This window comes from Wyeomyia smithii, chromosome 3, assembly GCF_029784165.1.
Source record: "Wyeomyia smithii strain HCP4-BCI-WySm-NY-G18 chromosome 3, ASM2978416v1, whole genome shotgun sequence".
NCBI lineage: Eukaryota > Metazoa > Arthropoda > Insecta > Diptera > Culicidae > Wyeomyia > Wyeomyia smithii.
Window position 1 is genome coordinate 160,823,404 of NC_073696.1, and position 12,666 is coordinate 160,836,069.

Consider the following 12,666-nt stretch of genomic DNA (forward strand, 5'->3'; position numbering starts at 1 on the left):
ACGCATGGGTACTCATTTCGTGTGATTATTATGCCCCTGACTCATCTATCTATGATTAATTTTTTTTTCGCTGCATGTTTCAGTCGAAAGCGTTTATATAAACAGACGCTATCTGGTGGAAAGAATAGAAGAGTCCAGCAATAAAAGCTTCAGCGGTTGAAAACATTCATATACGCTGACGCTATCTGGTGGAAGGGATAAGAAAAATTAGTAAGTGCTTTAGTGATGAAACTTCTGAAAAGAATTTTCTTAAGGTGAATCGAAACGTGTTCGCAACCACCTTATATTTCGCAAATCAATTTTCTTCTGACTTATGAACATCACGCGCATGAAACCTTGATCTAATGTTTGTTTCCCCAGCGCATGCCTAGAGTAGCAAACCCTGCCTTGAAATTGTATGGAAAATAACCACAATCCTATTTCACATTACAGAAGCTGATGCATCTGACAACATATGTAGATTGTTTGTTTTTTTACCCAGAGTTTCATTGAGACTAGGAGCTGCCAATCATTTGTGTTATCTATAATTTTCGTTACACCTGTTTACCAACTTTCTAGTAAAGTTTTGAGATAGGTATTTTTCATGGGCGCAACTACGGGGGGGCTGAAGCCCCGCCTAGAAAGTGTTTAGCCTCCCCTAGAATTTCCCAGAGAATGATTGTATTCAATATATCTACATTCCATATTACTTATCAGAGCATCAAAATCAACACAAATTGAGATGTCGTCATTCATTGGCTAAGAACTAGTTCTGCACCCAGAATCGCTTCTCAACCCTTGCTCTCTTACTCACCTTACCAGTCAGACGAGAGCTGTAATAACTCGTGATGTATGAAGAAGTCGCCATTTTACTTGGTTTTGGGCTGTGTTTCACCCGTTCCCCAGACGTCTCATCACTCGCAAGTCTCTTTCGATCTGGTCGAGCCATCATGCACGCTGCGCCCTTTAATTTCTTGTGCCGGTAGGGTTGCTGAAGAGAAGTGATTTCACAGGGTTGTCGTCCGGCATTCTTACGATGTGACCGGCCCACCGCAACCTGTTTTTCGCCAGGTGTGCAATGGGGTTCTCTCCAGGCAGCGCTTGTAGCTCATGGTTCATGCGCTGTCGCCATTATCCGTCGTCCGCTTGTGCTCCACCGTAGATAGTCACCTTCTGTTCGCCGATAGGCACCTTCTGTTCGAAAACACCAAAAGGCCTTCCGTAGAGGACTACCGGTTATATCAGGGTTTTGTAGTTTTTTGTATCGAAGTGGTCATGTCCGATCATCACCGTGATAGGTGCGTACGTTCCTAATGTCTGAGAAGAACGGGCCGTCGTTGAGAACGTGGTCAATTTGTTTTGCTTCACGTTGGTCGAGGAAAGAAAGGACTTTGGACTGCTAATCCGCTGGAAGCTGCGAAGTTGGTGCATAGCAGGCTGTGCGGGCCCATAACCGGCTTATATAAGTCTTTCCTTCCGTTCATGTCCCCAACGACGATCTTGATGTCTCTACGCGAGCAGCTATCGTGCCTTGCGGCCACAAATCCACCGTACCTTCTCTCCTTTCCGTCAAAGCTCCTGGAGCGCAACGATCCGGGATCCGGGTCGTTAAGCGATCTACTGTTACATGTACTGAGCTTCTAATCGTCGTCCTTATTTCGTCGGCTGGGTTTTGAATTCTTGATTCTCCGTAGTATGTTGATTTTAGTATGCTGCCTTACTAGGGCTGCGATGTCTCGCGACGGAGCTGCCGCCATAGATGTAGCTGGCGAGACACCGCATTTCATAGTTCAACCGTCCGGTCCGGATCAGTCGCTGTTTGAGCCGCCCCTAGCCTGTCGGGTAGACGCGCAGACAAGCTGCTCTCTAAGGAGAACAACTACCCCTTCCTGTCAGCATACGACCAAGTTCCCACCGGTACACTGGTTTTTCCTTGGTTGCTCGTATCCCAGTCGGTACCACGTGGAGGTAGGAATACGGCATTATGCCCTGAACCACACTGGGCTCTATTTTATTCAAACTAGTACGGGTGAACTGTTAAAAAACACTGCCCAGCCGTTTACCAAATCTGGCTCTCCTCAATAACGAATCAGTGTTGCTGAAAGAGCTTGGCGTTGACGGTGTGTTCAAGATATTCAGTACATCTTCGGAGATTCTATCCCTAAGTGATTTTTTTCTGCTTTCACGATACTATTTTAAGCGTTATTAAATAAGCATATACAAACTCTTTTTTTCTCTTTTTTAAAATGACATACATGAAAACTAGCCCCCCCTTGAAATTTTCCTTAGTTGCGCCCATGGTATTTTTCATGTTTCATACTTCACCAAGAGCATTTCCGAAATGTCGTTGAAAAAACGCAAACGTCTTGCCCTATAACTTCCGTCAGACCCATATACCCATCGGGAGATTTTGTCAGAAAGTAGATAAGCATGCATGCTAACTATCTAGCATGGTTTGGTGATGGGTATTTTTCATGCTTCATATATCACCTCGAGCATTTCCGAAATGTCGTTGACAAAATGCACACGTTTTGCCCTATAACTTCCGTCAGACCCATATACCCATCGAGAGATTTTGTCAGAAAGTAGGTTGGCATGCATGCTAACTATCTGGCATGGTTTGGTGATGGGTATTTTCCAAGCTTCATATACCACCTTGAGCATTTCCAAAATGTCGTTGACAAAATGCACACGTTTTGCCCTATAACTTCCGTTAGACCCATATACCCATCGGGAGATTTTGTCAGAAAGTAGGTTGGCATGCATGCTAACTATCTGGCATGGTTTGGTGATGGGTATTTTCCAAGCTTCATATAGCACCTAAAGCATTTCTGAAATGTCGTTGACAAAATGCAAACGTTTTGCCCTATAACTTCCGTCAGACCCATATACCCATCGGGAGATTTTGTCAGAAAGTAGATTAGCATGCATGCTAACTATCTAGCATGGTTTAGTGATGGGTATTTTCCAAGCTTCATATATCACCTTGAGCATTTCCGAAATGTCGTTGACAAAATGCACACGTTTTGCCCTATAACTTCCGTCAGACCCATATATCCATCGGAAGATTTTGTCAGAAAGTAGGTTGGCATGCATGCTAAATATCTGGCATGGTTTGGTGATGGGTATTTTCCAAGCTTCATATATCACCTGGAGCATTTCTGAAATGTCGTTGACAAAATGCACACGTTTTGCCCTATAACTTCCGTCAGACCCATATACCCATCGGGAGATTTTGTCAGAAAGTAGATTAGTATACATGCTAACTATCTAGCATGGTTTGGTGATGGGTATTTTCCATGCTTCATATATCACCTTGAGCATTTCCGAAATGTCGTTGACAAAATGCACACGTTTTGCCCTATAACTTCCGTCAGACCCATATACCCATCGGGAGATTTTGTCAGAAAGTAGATTAGCATGCATGCTAACTATCTAGCATGGTTTGGTGATGGGTATTTTTCATGCTTCATATATCACCTTGAGCATTTCCGAAATGTCGTTGACAAAATGCACACGTTTTGCCCTATAACTTCCGTCAGACCCATATACCCATCGGGAGATTTTGTCAGAAAGTAGGTTGGCATGCATGCTAACTATCTGGCATGGTTTGGTGATGGGTATTTTCCAAGCTTCATATATCACCTGGAGCAATTCCGAAATGTCGTTGACAAATTGCACACGTTTTGTCCTATAACTTCCGTCTGACCCATATACCCATCGGGAGATTTTGTCAGAAAGTAGATTAGCATGCATGCTAACTATCTAGCATGGTTTGGTGATGGGTATTTTCCAAGCTTCATAGATCACCTGGAGCATTTCCGAAATGTCGTTGACAAAACGCACACGTTTTGCCCTATAACTTCCGTCAGACCCATATACCCATCGGGAGATTTTGTCAGAAAGTAGGTTAACATGCATGCTAACTATCTAGCATGGTTTGGTGATGGGTATTTTCCAAGCTTCATATATCACCTGGAGCATTTCCGAAATGTCGATGACAAAATGCACACGTTTTGCCCTATAACTTCCGTCAGACCCATATACCCATCGGGAGATTTTGTCAGAAAGTAGGTTGGCATGCTACTAACTATCTAGCATGGTTTGGTGATGGGTATTTTCCAAGCTTCATATATCACCTTGAGCATTTCCGAAATGTCGTTGACAAAATTCACACGTTTTGCTCTATAACTTCCGTCAGACCCATATACCCATCGGGAGATTTTGTCAGAAAGTAGGTTAGCATGCATGCTAACTATCTAGCATGGTTTGGTGATGGGTATTTTCCAAGCTTCATATATCACCTTGAGCATTTCCGAAATGTCGTTGACAAAATTCACACGTTTTGCCCTATAACTTCCGTCAGACCCATATACCCATCAGTAGGTTTTGTCAGAAAGTAGGTTGGCATGCATGCTAACTATCTAGCATGGTTTGGTGATGGCTATTTTCCATGCTTTATATATCACCTTGAGCATTTTCGAAATGTCGTTGACAAAATGCACACGTTTTACCCTATAACTTCCGTCAGACCCATATACCCATCGGAAGATTTTGTCAGAAAGTAGGTTGGCATGCATGCTAACTATCTGGCATGGTTTGGTGATGGGTATTTTCCAAACTTCATATATCACCTGGAGCATTTCCGAAATGTCGTTGACAAATTGCACACGTTTTGTCCTATAACTTCCGTCAGACCCATATACCCATCGGGAGATTTTGTCAGAAAGTAGGTTGGCATGCATGCTAACTATCTGGCATGGTTTGGTGATGGGTATTTTCCAAGCTTCATATATCACCTGGAGCATTTCCGAAATGTCGTTGACAAAATGCACACGTTTTGCCCTATAACTTCCGTCAGACCCATATACCCATCGGGAGATTTTGTCAGAAAGTAGATTAGCATGCATGCTAACTATCTAGCATGGTTTGGTGATGGGTATTTTCCAAGCTTCATACATCACCTTGAGCATTTCCGAAATGTCGTTGACAAAATGCACACGTTTTGCCCTATAACTTCCGTCAGACCCATATACCCATCGGGAGATTTTGTCAGAAAGTAGATTAGCATGCATGCTAACTATCTAGCATGGTTTGGTGCTAGGTGTTTTCCAAGCTTCATATATCACCTTGAGCATTTCCGAAATGTCGTTGATAAAATGCACACGTTTTGCCCTATAACTTCCGTCAGACCCATATACCCATCGGGAGATTTTGTCAGAAAGTAGATTAACATGCATGCTAACTATCTAGCATGGTTTGGTGATGGGTATTTTCCAAGCTTCATATATCACCTTGAGCATTTCCGAAATGTCGTTGACAAAATGCACACGTTTTGCCCTATAACTTCCGTCAGACCCATATATCCATCGGGAGATTTTGTCAGTAAGTGGGTTAGCATGCATGCTAACTATCTAGCATGGTTTGGTGATGGGTATTTTCCATGCTTCATATATCACCTTGAGCATTTCCGAAATGTCGATGACAAAATTCACACGTTTTGCCCTATAACTTCCGTCAGACCCATCGGGAGATTTTGTCAGAGAGTAGGTTAACATGCATGCTAATTATCTGGCATGGTTTGGTGATGGGTATTTTCCAAGCTTCATATATCATCTGGAGCATTTCCGAAATGTCGTTGACAAATTGCACACGTTTTGTCCTATAACTTCCGTCAGACCCATATACCCATCGGGAGATATTGTCAGAAAGTAGATTAGCATGCATGCTAACTATCTAGCATGGTTTGGTGATGGGTATTTTCCAAGCTTCATATATCACCTTGAGCATTTCCAAAATGTCGTTGACAAAATGCACACGTTTTGCCCTATAACTTTCGTCAGACCCATATACCCATCGGGAGATTTTGTCAGAAAGTAGATTAGCATGCATGCTAACTATCTAGCATGGTTTGGTGATGGGTATTTTCCAAGCTTCATAGATCACCTGGAGCATTTCCGAAATGTCGTTGACAAAACGCACACGTGTTGCCCTATAACTTCCGTCAGACCCATATACCCATCGGGAGATTTTGTCAGAAAGTAGGTTAACATGCATGCTAACTATCTAGCATGGTTTGGTGATGGGTATTTTCCAAGCTTCATATATCACCTGGAGCATTTCCGAAATGTCGTTGACAAAATGCACACGTTTTGCCCTATAACTTCCGTCAGACCCATATACCCATCGGGAGATTTTGTCAGAAAGTAGGTTGGCATGCATGCTAACTATCTAGCATGGTTTGGTGATGGGTATTTTCCAAGCTTCATATATCACCTTGAGCATTTCCGAAATGTCGTTGACAAAATTCACACGTTTTGCCCTATAACTTCCGTCAGACCCATATACCCATCGGGAGATTTTGTCAGAAAGTAGGTTAGCATGCATGCTAACTATCTAGCATGGTTTGGTGATGGGTATTTTCCAAGCTTCATATATCACCTTGAGCATTTCCGAAATGTCGTTGACAAAATTCACACGTTTTGCCCTATAACTTCCGTCAGACCCATATACCCATCAGTAGATTTTGTCAGAAAGTAGGTTGGCATGCATGCTAACTATCTAGCATGGTTTGGTGATGGCTATTTTCCATGCTTTATATATCACCTTGAGCATTTTCGAAATGTCGTTGACAAAATGCACACGTTTTGCCCTATAACTTCCGTCAGACCCATATACCCATCGGGAGATTTTGTCAGAAAGTAGGTTGGCATGCATGCTAACTATCTGGCATGGTTTGGTGATGGGTATTTTCCAAACTTCATATATCACCTGGAGCATTTCCGAAATGTCGTTGACAAATTGCACACGTTTTGTCCTATAACTTCCGTCAGACCCATATACCCATCGAGAGATTTTGTCAGAAAGTAGGTTGGCATGCATGCTAACTATCTGGCATGGTTTGGTGATGGGTATTTTCCAAGCTTCATATATCACCTGGAGCATTTCCGAAATGTCGTTGACAAAATGCACACGTTTTGCCCTATAACTTCCGTCAGACCCATATACCCATCGGGAGATTTTGTCAGAAAGTAGATTAGCATGCATGCTAACTATCTAGCATGGTTTGGTGATGGGTATTTTCCAAGCTTCATACATCACCTTGAGCATTTCCGAAATGTTGTTGACAAAATGCACACGTTTTGCCCTATAACTTCCGTCAGACCCATATACCCATCGGGAGATTTTGTCAGAAAGTAGATTAGCATGCATGCTAACTATCTAGCATGGTTTGGTGATGGGTATTTTCCATGCTTCATATATCACCTTGAGCATTTCCGAAATGTCGTTGACAAAATGCACACGTTTTTCCCTATAACTTCCGTCAGACCCATATACCCATCGGGAGATTTTCAGAAAGTAGGTTAGCATGCATGCTAATTAACTAGCATGGTTTGGTGATGGGTATTTTCCAAGCTTCATATATCACCTTGAGCATTTCCGAAATGTCGTTGACAAAATTCACACGTTTTGCCCTATAACTTCCGTCAGACCCATATACCCATCGGGAGATTTTGTCAGAAAGTAGGTTGGCATGCATGCTAACTATCTAGCATGGTTTGGTGATGGGTATTTTCCAAGCTTCATACATCACCTTGAGCATTTCCGAAATGTCGTTGACAAAATTCACACGTTTTGCCCTATAACTTCCGTCAGACCCATATACCCATCGGGAGATTTTGTCAAAAAGTAGGTTGGCATGCATGCTAACTATCTGGCATGGTTTGGTGATGGGTATTTCTCATGTTTCAAGGAATGTAACTTAATTTTCAACTTTTCGAATCTGGTTATCTTATAGTTCAGGTTCTAGTTAAATTCCCCTTTTGGGAATCAGTTATCTGTGGTTTTGTATTCTCAATGGTATAATGTTTCTTTCGTAACAATAAATTAACACGCAATCTATTAAAAATATCATTTATTTAATTAATTTCAAAAATAATATTTAGTTTAAGTTAGTTCCGACACCCGCCGCTACCGCACGCCGTGCGCTGCGGTCGGATAAATGTGTCGCTGAGTAAAACTGTCGGTGAAATCACGCCGGTTGAAGAAAATCCCCTGCAAAACAGATGCAAACTGCTTAGAATAGGTTTGGGGTGATGGAATAGTGTCCCTCGATTATGAACTTTAATTGGTTATTGTTAGTTTGCTAACTCAATTTTACCATCTGAAAACAAGTGCTGACAGACAAAAAGACAGAACGAATTGATATTCTTATGTTCGAATAGCACCCAACACATTTCAAATAATTCATCTCAATACACAGACGGCTCCTAAAACTGCTTAAAATATGTCCCATACCCTATATATACAAATTATTAGGAGGAAATTCGCTTTTTTTGTTTCAATTCCAATATTTGTTTAGTGTTTATTTTCTTGCTTTATTTTTCAAATTAAATTCAAAGCCCCTTGAAAACGGGTGCATTTAGGAAGTCAATCACCATAAGCTTTCAGGGTCTGAATAACTACTGAAATTATTTACCAGCATTGGAATGCAATTTTCATCAAAATTGTGGAAATTGAAAAAATGCTCTGAAACTTAACCTCCAGGGAAAATTTTTCGTTTCATTTCTCTATCCTGGACTTTTTTCCAACTTTTTTTAATACTCAAAGTTAATAAAATATCAACTCTGTTTCGTTAATTAAAACTTAGAATTTATTTTTTACTTCAAAAATATGTTTTTACAATGCACTATTTGTTTTTCACATTTCATTTTCAGACTGTTTTATACAATAAAAGGTTTATGGGCTACATTGCTTTGAAAGTTTGTACTAAAATGCTAGAAAATAACTCAAAAAACAAAAATCTGCCTACGATAAGTACTTAGTTTGCTAAGTCGAATAAGTGTTCATGTTGCCACCATTATTGAACCAAGTCGGAAGAGTATCGTAACAATGAGCGGCACAATACGCTGTAATCAGCTGTCTCGGCACTGGTCCCCATAAAAAACCGATATTGGTATGATCGACGAGGTATTCCAACCGGTGCTGAATCTAAAATGTAAATGTTTTAGTTAAAAGAAAAATAGTTTTTTTGTTTTCAGCTTACCTTGTTCCTAATAATTCGGTTTCACCAACGGCTCTGTATCCTGACCACTGAAATCGGTCTTTTTGCTTATTTGACCTGCCTTGTAAACATTAATAAATCCATCCATCGACCAGTGATGCAACATATTTTCTTATTCGTTGGCGTTAAATGTATAAGCGTTAGCAACGAATTTTGCTGTTTACGTGAAGGATAAATCTTTATTCCGTTAAGATTGATTACCGATCGATTTCATATATTAAACGCAGCTAGCTCTGCTTGTTGGTTCACAAGTTGCAATAAAATTATTCCTTCTCTGACGGCCACTGCAGCAACCTCAACTACTTTCATTGTGGCTTACTTGGTGGCAGCTACTAATTTATCTCCCTACCGCTCAGCTAATGGTAAACCTCAATCACTTTCTACCTGCTGTGCTCCGTTCCAAAGACTAGAGGTTTTTAAAGTCGATTGCCGAAATATTTACTAACTTTCAACACTAAAAAACATTTTGTCCAACTTATCCGATTTTTTTCACACGAAACAGCCAAAACAACCCGCGGCGACGGCGATTTGTACAGCGATTCGCAACTTTAGACTGCTATTGCTGTTCCGTTACCAAAATTAATTTTTAAAAATCGATTGTTAAAAATGTTTTTTTTTATTAAACACTTCACTAAATAATTTTTCTTCGGCCTTTTCGATTTTTCTAGCAAGCTAACATAAAACACCAAAAAAAAACTACCGGCGCCGGCGATTCGTGAAGAGATACGTATAGCGATTCACAACTTTTGACTAACGTTGCTGCTCCGTTTGCAAAACTGGAAATTTTTTAAAGTCAATTTTCACAAATGACTTTCTTCAAAATGCTGCTCACTAAACTAGAAATCCTTCGGTCTATTTGATTTTTCCAATAAACCTTGCACAAAACGAGAGAAAAACCCGCGGCGACGGCGACACGTACAGCCATTCGCAACTTTCGACTGGCGGTATTCCTCTTCCCAAAACTGGAAAATTTTTGGAAATCGATTACCACAAATGTTGCACACACTTCACAAAACAAATTTTCTTCGACTTATTCGATTTTTCAACAAATAAAACTTGCAAAAAACAGAAAAAAACGAGAAAAAACTACCGGCGCCGGCGATTCGCAACTTTTGACTGACGTTTGCGAACGAGAGCAAAAAGAATACGGACACGCATGCGTACGTAAACAAGAATGGCACGTTCGTACGAAAGCAACGATGTTCGAAAGCTCGAATTGGTTAGAACGAATCGGATTCGTATGTGTTCTGGCTATACAGCGCACTACTTCCGACGTCAAGTATAATGTACAGTATGAGAGTAAAATTGAATGTCACTAGTCGAAAAATTCGACTTTCTACTTGGGCGACAATAATTTATTGGCGGTGGGGCGAACTCGTTTTTTAGCCAATTTATTCAAAACACGTATTTAATTCTAGAGCCAGTTGCCATATGCATATTTTTACTCATGTCAATCCCATTTATTCGTGTAATTCAAATGCTCTAAGCGATCCGTGATTGATGTATGTGTTCCCATCTTCAATTGGTGTTCTCGCCATTTTATAATAGTAAGACTTTTTTTGCTCAGTTCCTTCGCATGACCAGAAGATTGCTCCTTGAGTTGTATAGTAATCAAAAGCCATTGGTGTAAAATGAGTAATGAAAAGTTAATATGATTTAGTTGTTATAAGCCTTACTAACCAAGATCAAATAAGGTTTCAGCAACAACACCATATTCCGTTCCGTTTGTGCATTCTCTTGTTGAAGCATTTCAATCGATTTCGAGTTTACTCGTTGTACCAAACGATATTTACCTCGAAAAATGCGTCCATTAATAGTTTTTTTGAAAAGTAACACTGAGAATAACTTCATTCTGCTCCGATTAATAGCGAATTTCTTTATTCTAGCATTTGCCAATACCGTATCGATACTGTTGGTATCGATACCCAAAGGCAGGGACGCCAGGTCATTTCCAAATGTCTTCTCTTTCCAATAAAAATGTCTTCCAACCGAGGGTAAACACGCTGCTTTATTTTAACTCTAATTTGATTAGTATCTACTCAGTTTGGTATTCTGATGCAAAATGTCAAAAAGTGAGTTTTCGGGATAATTGAGTAACATTTACCCAAATTTTCATAATTACCATGTTTACTCAGTTTTGAGTTATTATCCATGATGTTTACTCACCCCTGAGTATATGTATATGTCAAAAGTTTTCAACAGCGATATTATCTGTTTCCGAAGAACAATTGTTGTCGCTTTTTATTCGTTTGCTAGCAGTAAGTATTTGATCTTTCATCAAATCAATAATTTCCTAATCAATTACATGACAAACAACATGTAACAATATTCCATTAAAATTTCAGCCCAACATCATTATTGCAGACGATTTGAAAACACAAAAAACATCTCTTCAAAATGAACAACCGCATGTTGTGTGTCCTGCGATGCCGTATTAAGTCGGGCTTTTATTCGTGATAATGAACGGAAACATTTGTATCGATGTACAGTGCCCAATACATGCAATCGATACAATTTAAATCCTTCGCAGTGTTTGGTGACGGATGATGACGGATTTTCTGGTGTGCGTACTGTACAAAAACATGAGTCACAGTTCACGGGCAACTGTGAACCGGTTGGTTGCCGCATTATATAAAGACACGTGAATGATTTAAAACTTTCATAATGTTTCGATGAAAAATAAATCTATGATTTTGATTGTTCTGAATTAATTTTATTTATTGAGTCAGATTTACAAAAACCAGAAATCATCAAATTTCCAAATTTAGGCAAACTGGGTAACTTGTACTCATTTTCGTTAATTCCTGGTTTGCATAAACAGAGTAGATTCTAATCAGTTTTTGACGTATGACGCCCTTACTCAGAAGTGAGTAACCGTAAAAGTACTCAAATTAGGGTACCTCCACTTTTTTCAAAAATGGGTCATATCTAACTCACTTTAGAGTAACAAATAATGAGCGTGAATGTCTTCCATTTGAAGACGTTTTCCAATCTGGCATCGCTGCCCAAAGGCCTTAATCAGCACGCTCCTTTGTTTTTACTCTAATCTGATTAAAATCTACTCAGTTTGGTATTCTTACACGCTCGTTCAATTTAACTCTAAATTGGTTAGAAAGTACTCACTTTTGTCACAGAGAACAGACATTTATGTTCATATAAAAAAATTTGATGATCGTGTGTAAAAATTTGCATCAAAATACGTTAATACACTAACGACATCTGTCTTGCGGTGCCCCAGTTGCGCTGCATAAATATTGCCGTATCGATCTTTTATCGACATCAGGGCTTGGTTTGTATGTGACAAGAGCACCACATAGCGGGAGCAATACCACTTTCGGTTAAATGACAGTTGCAAGTTTTTACACATCTTTTGAAAATAAGATGAACGTCTGTTCTCTGTGCTTTTGTATATTGATTCAAAATGTCAAAAAATGAGTAACATTGATTAACGAAACTGAGCAACTTTCACTCAGTTTTCGTATTTTTTGTACCAAAAAAAATCGCCAGTGTTACGTATGCCTAAGTATGTGGACATACGTAACACTGGCGATTTTTTTTATACTCTTTGCCTCACATCACCCGGTACCAACACCAGTTTGAACTGCTCGACGAAAATGAACGGA

At 39.9% G+C, this 12,666-nt stretch overlaps 1 long non-coding RNA gene across 1 annotated transcript; it reads right to left on the bottom strand.

Annotated features, from left to right (window-relative positions):
* Positions 1–8,609: 8,609 nt before the first annotated feature.
* Positions 8,610–10,491, bottom strand: LOC129731784 (uncharacterized). The gene is made up of 2 exons (XR_008729087.1): positions 9,026–10,491; positions 8,610–8,970 (listed from the first exon to the last, which is right to left on the bottom strand). It is a non-coding gene; the product is annotated as an uncharacterized LOC129731784 (long non-coding RNA).
* Positions 10,492–12,666: the final 2,175 nt, after the last annotated feature.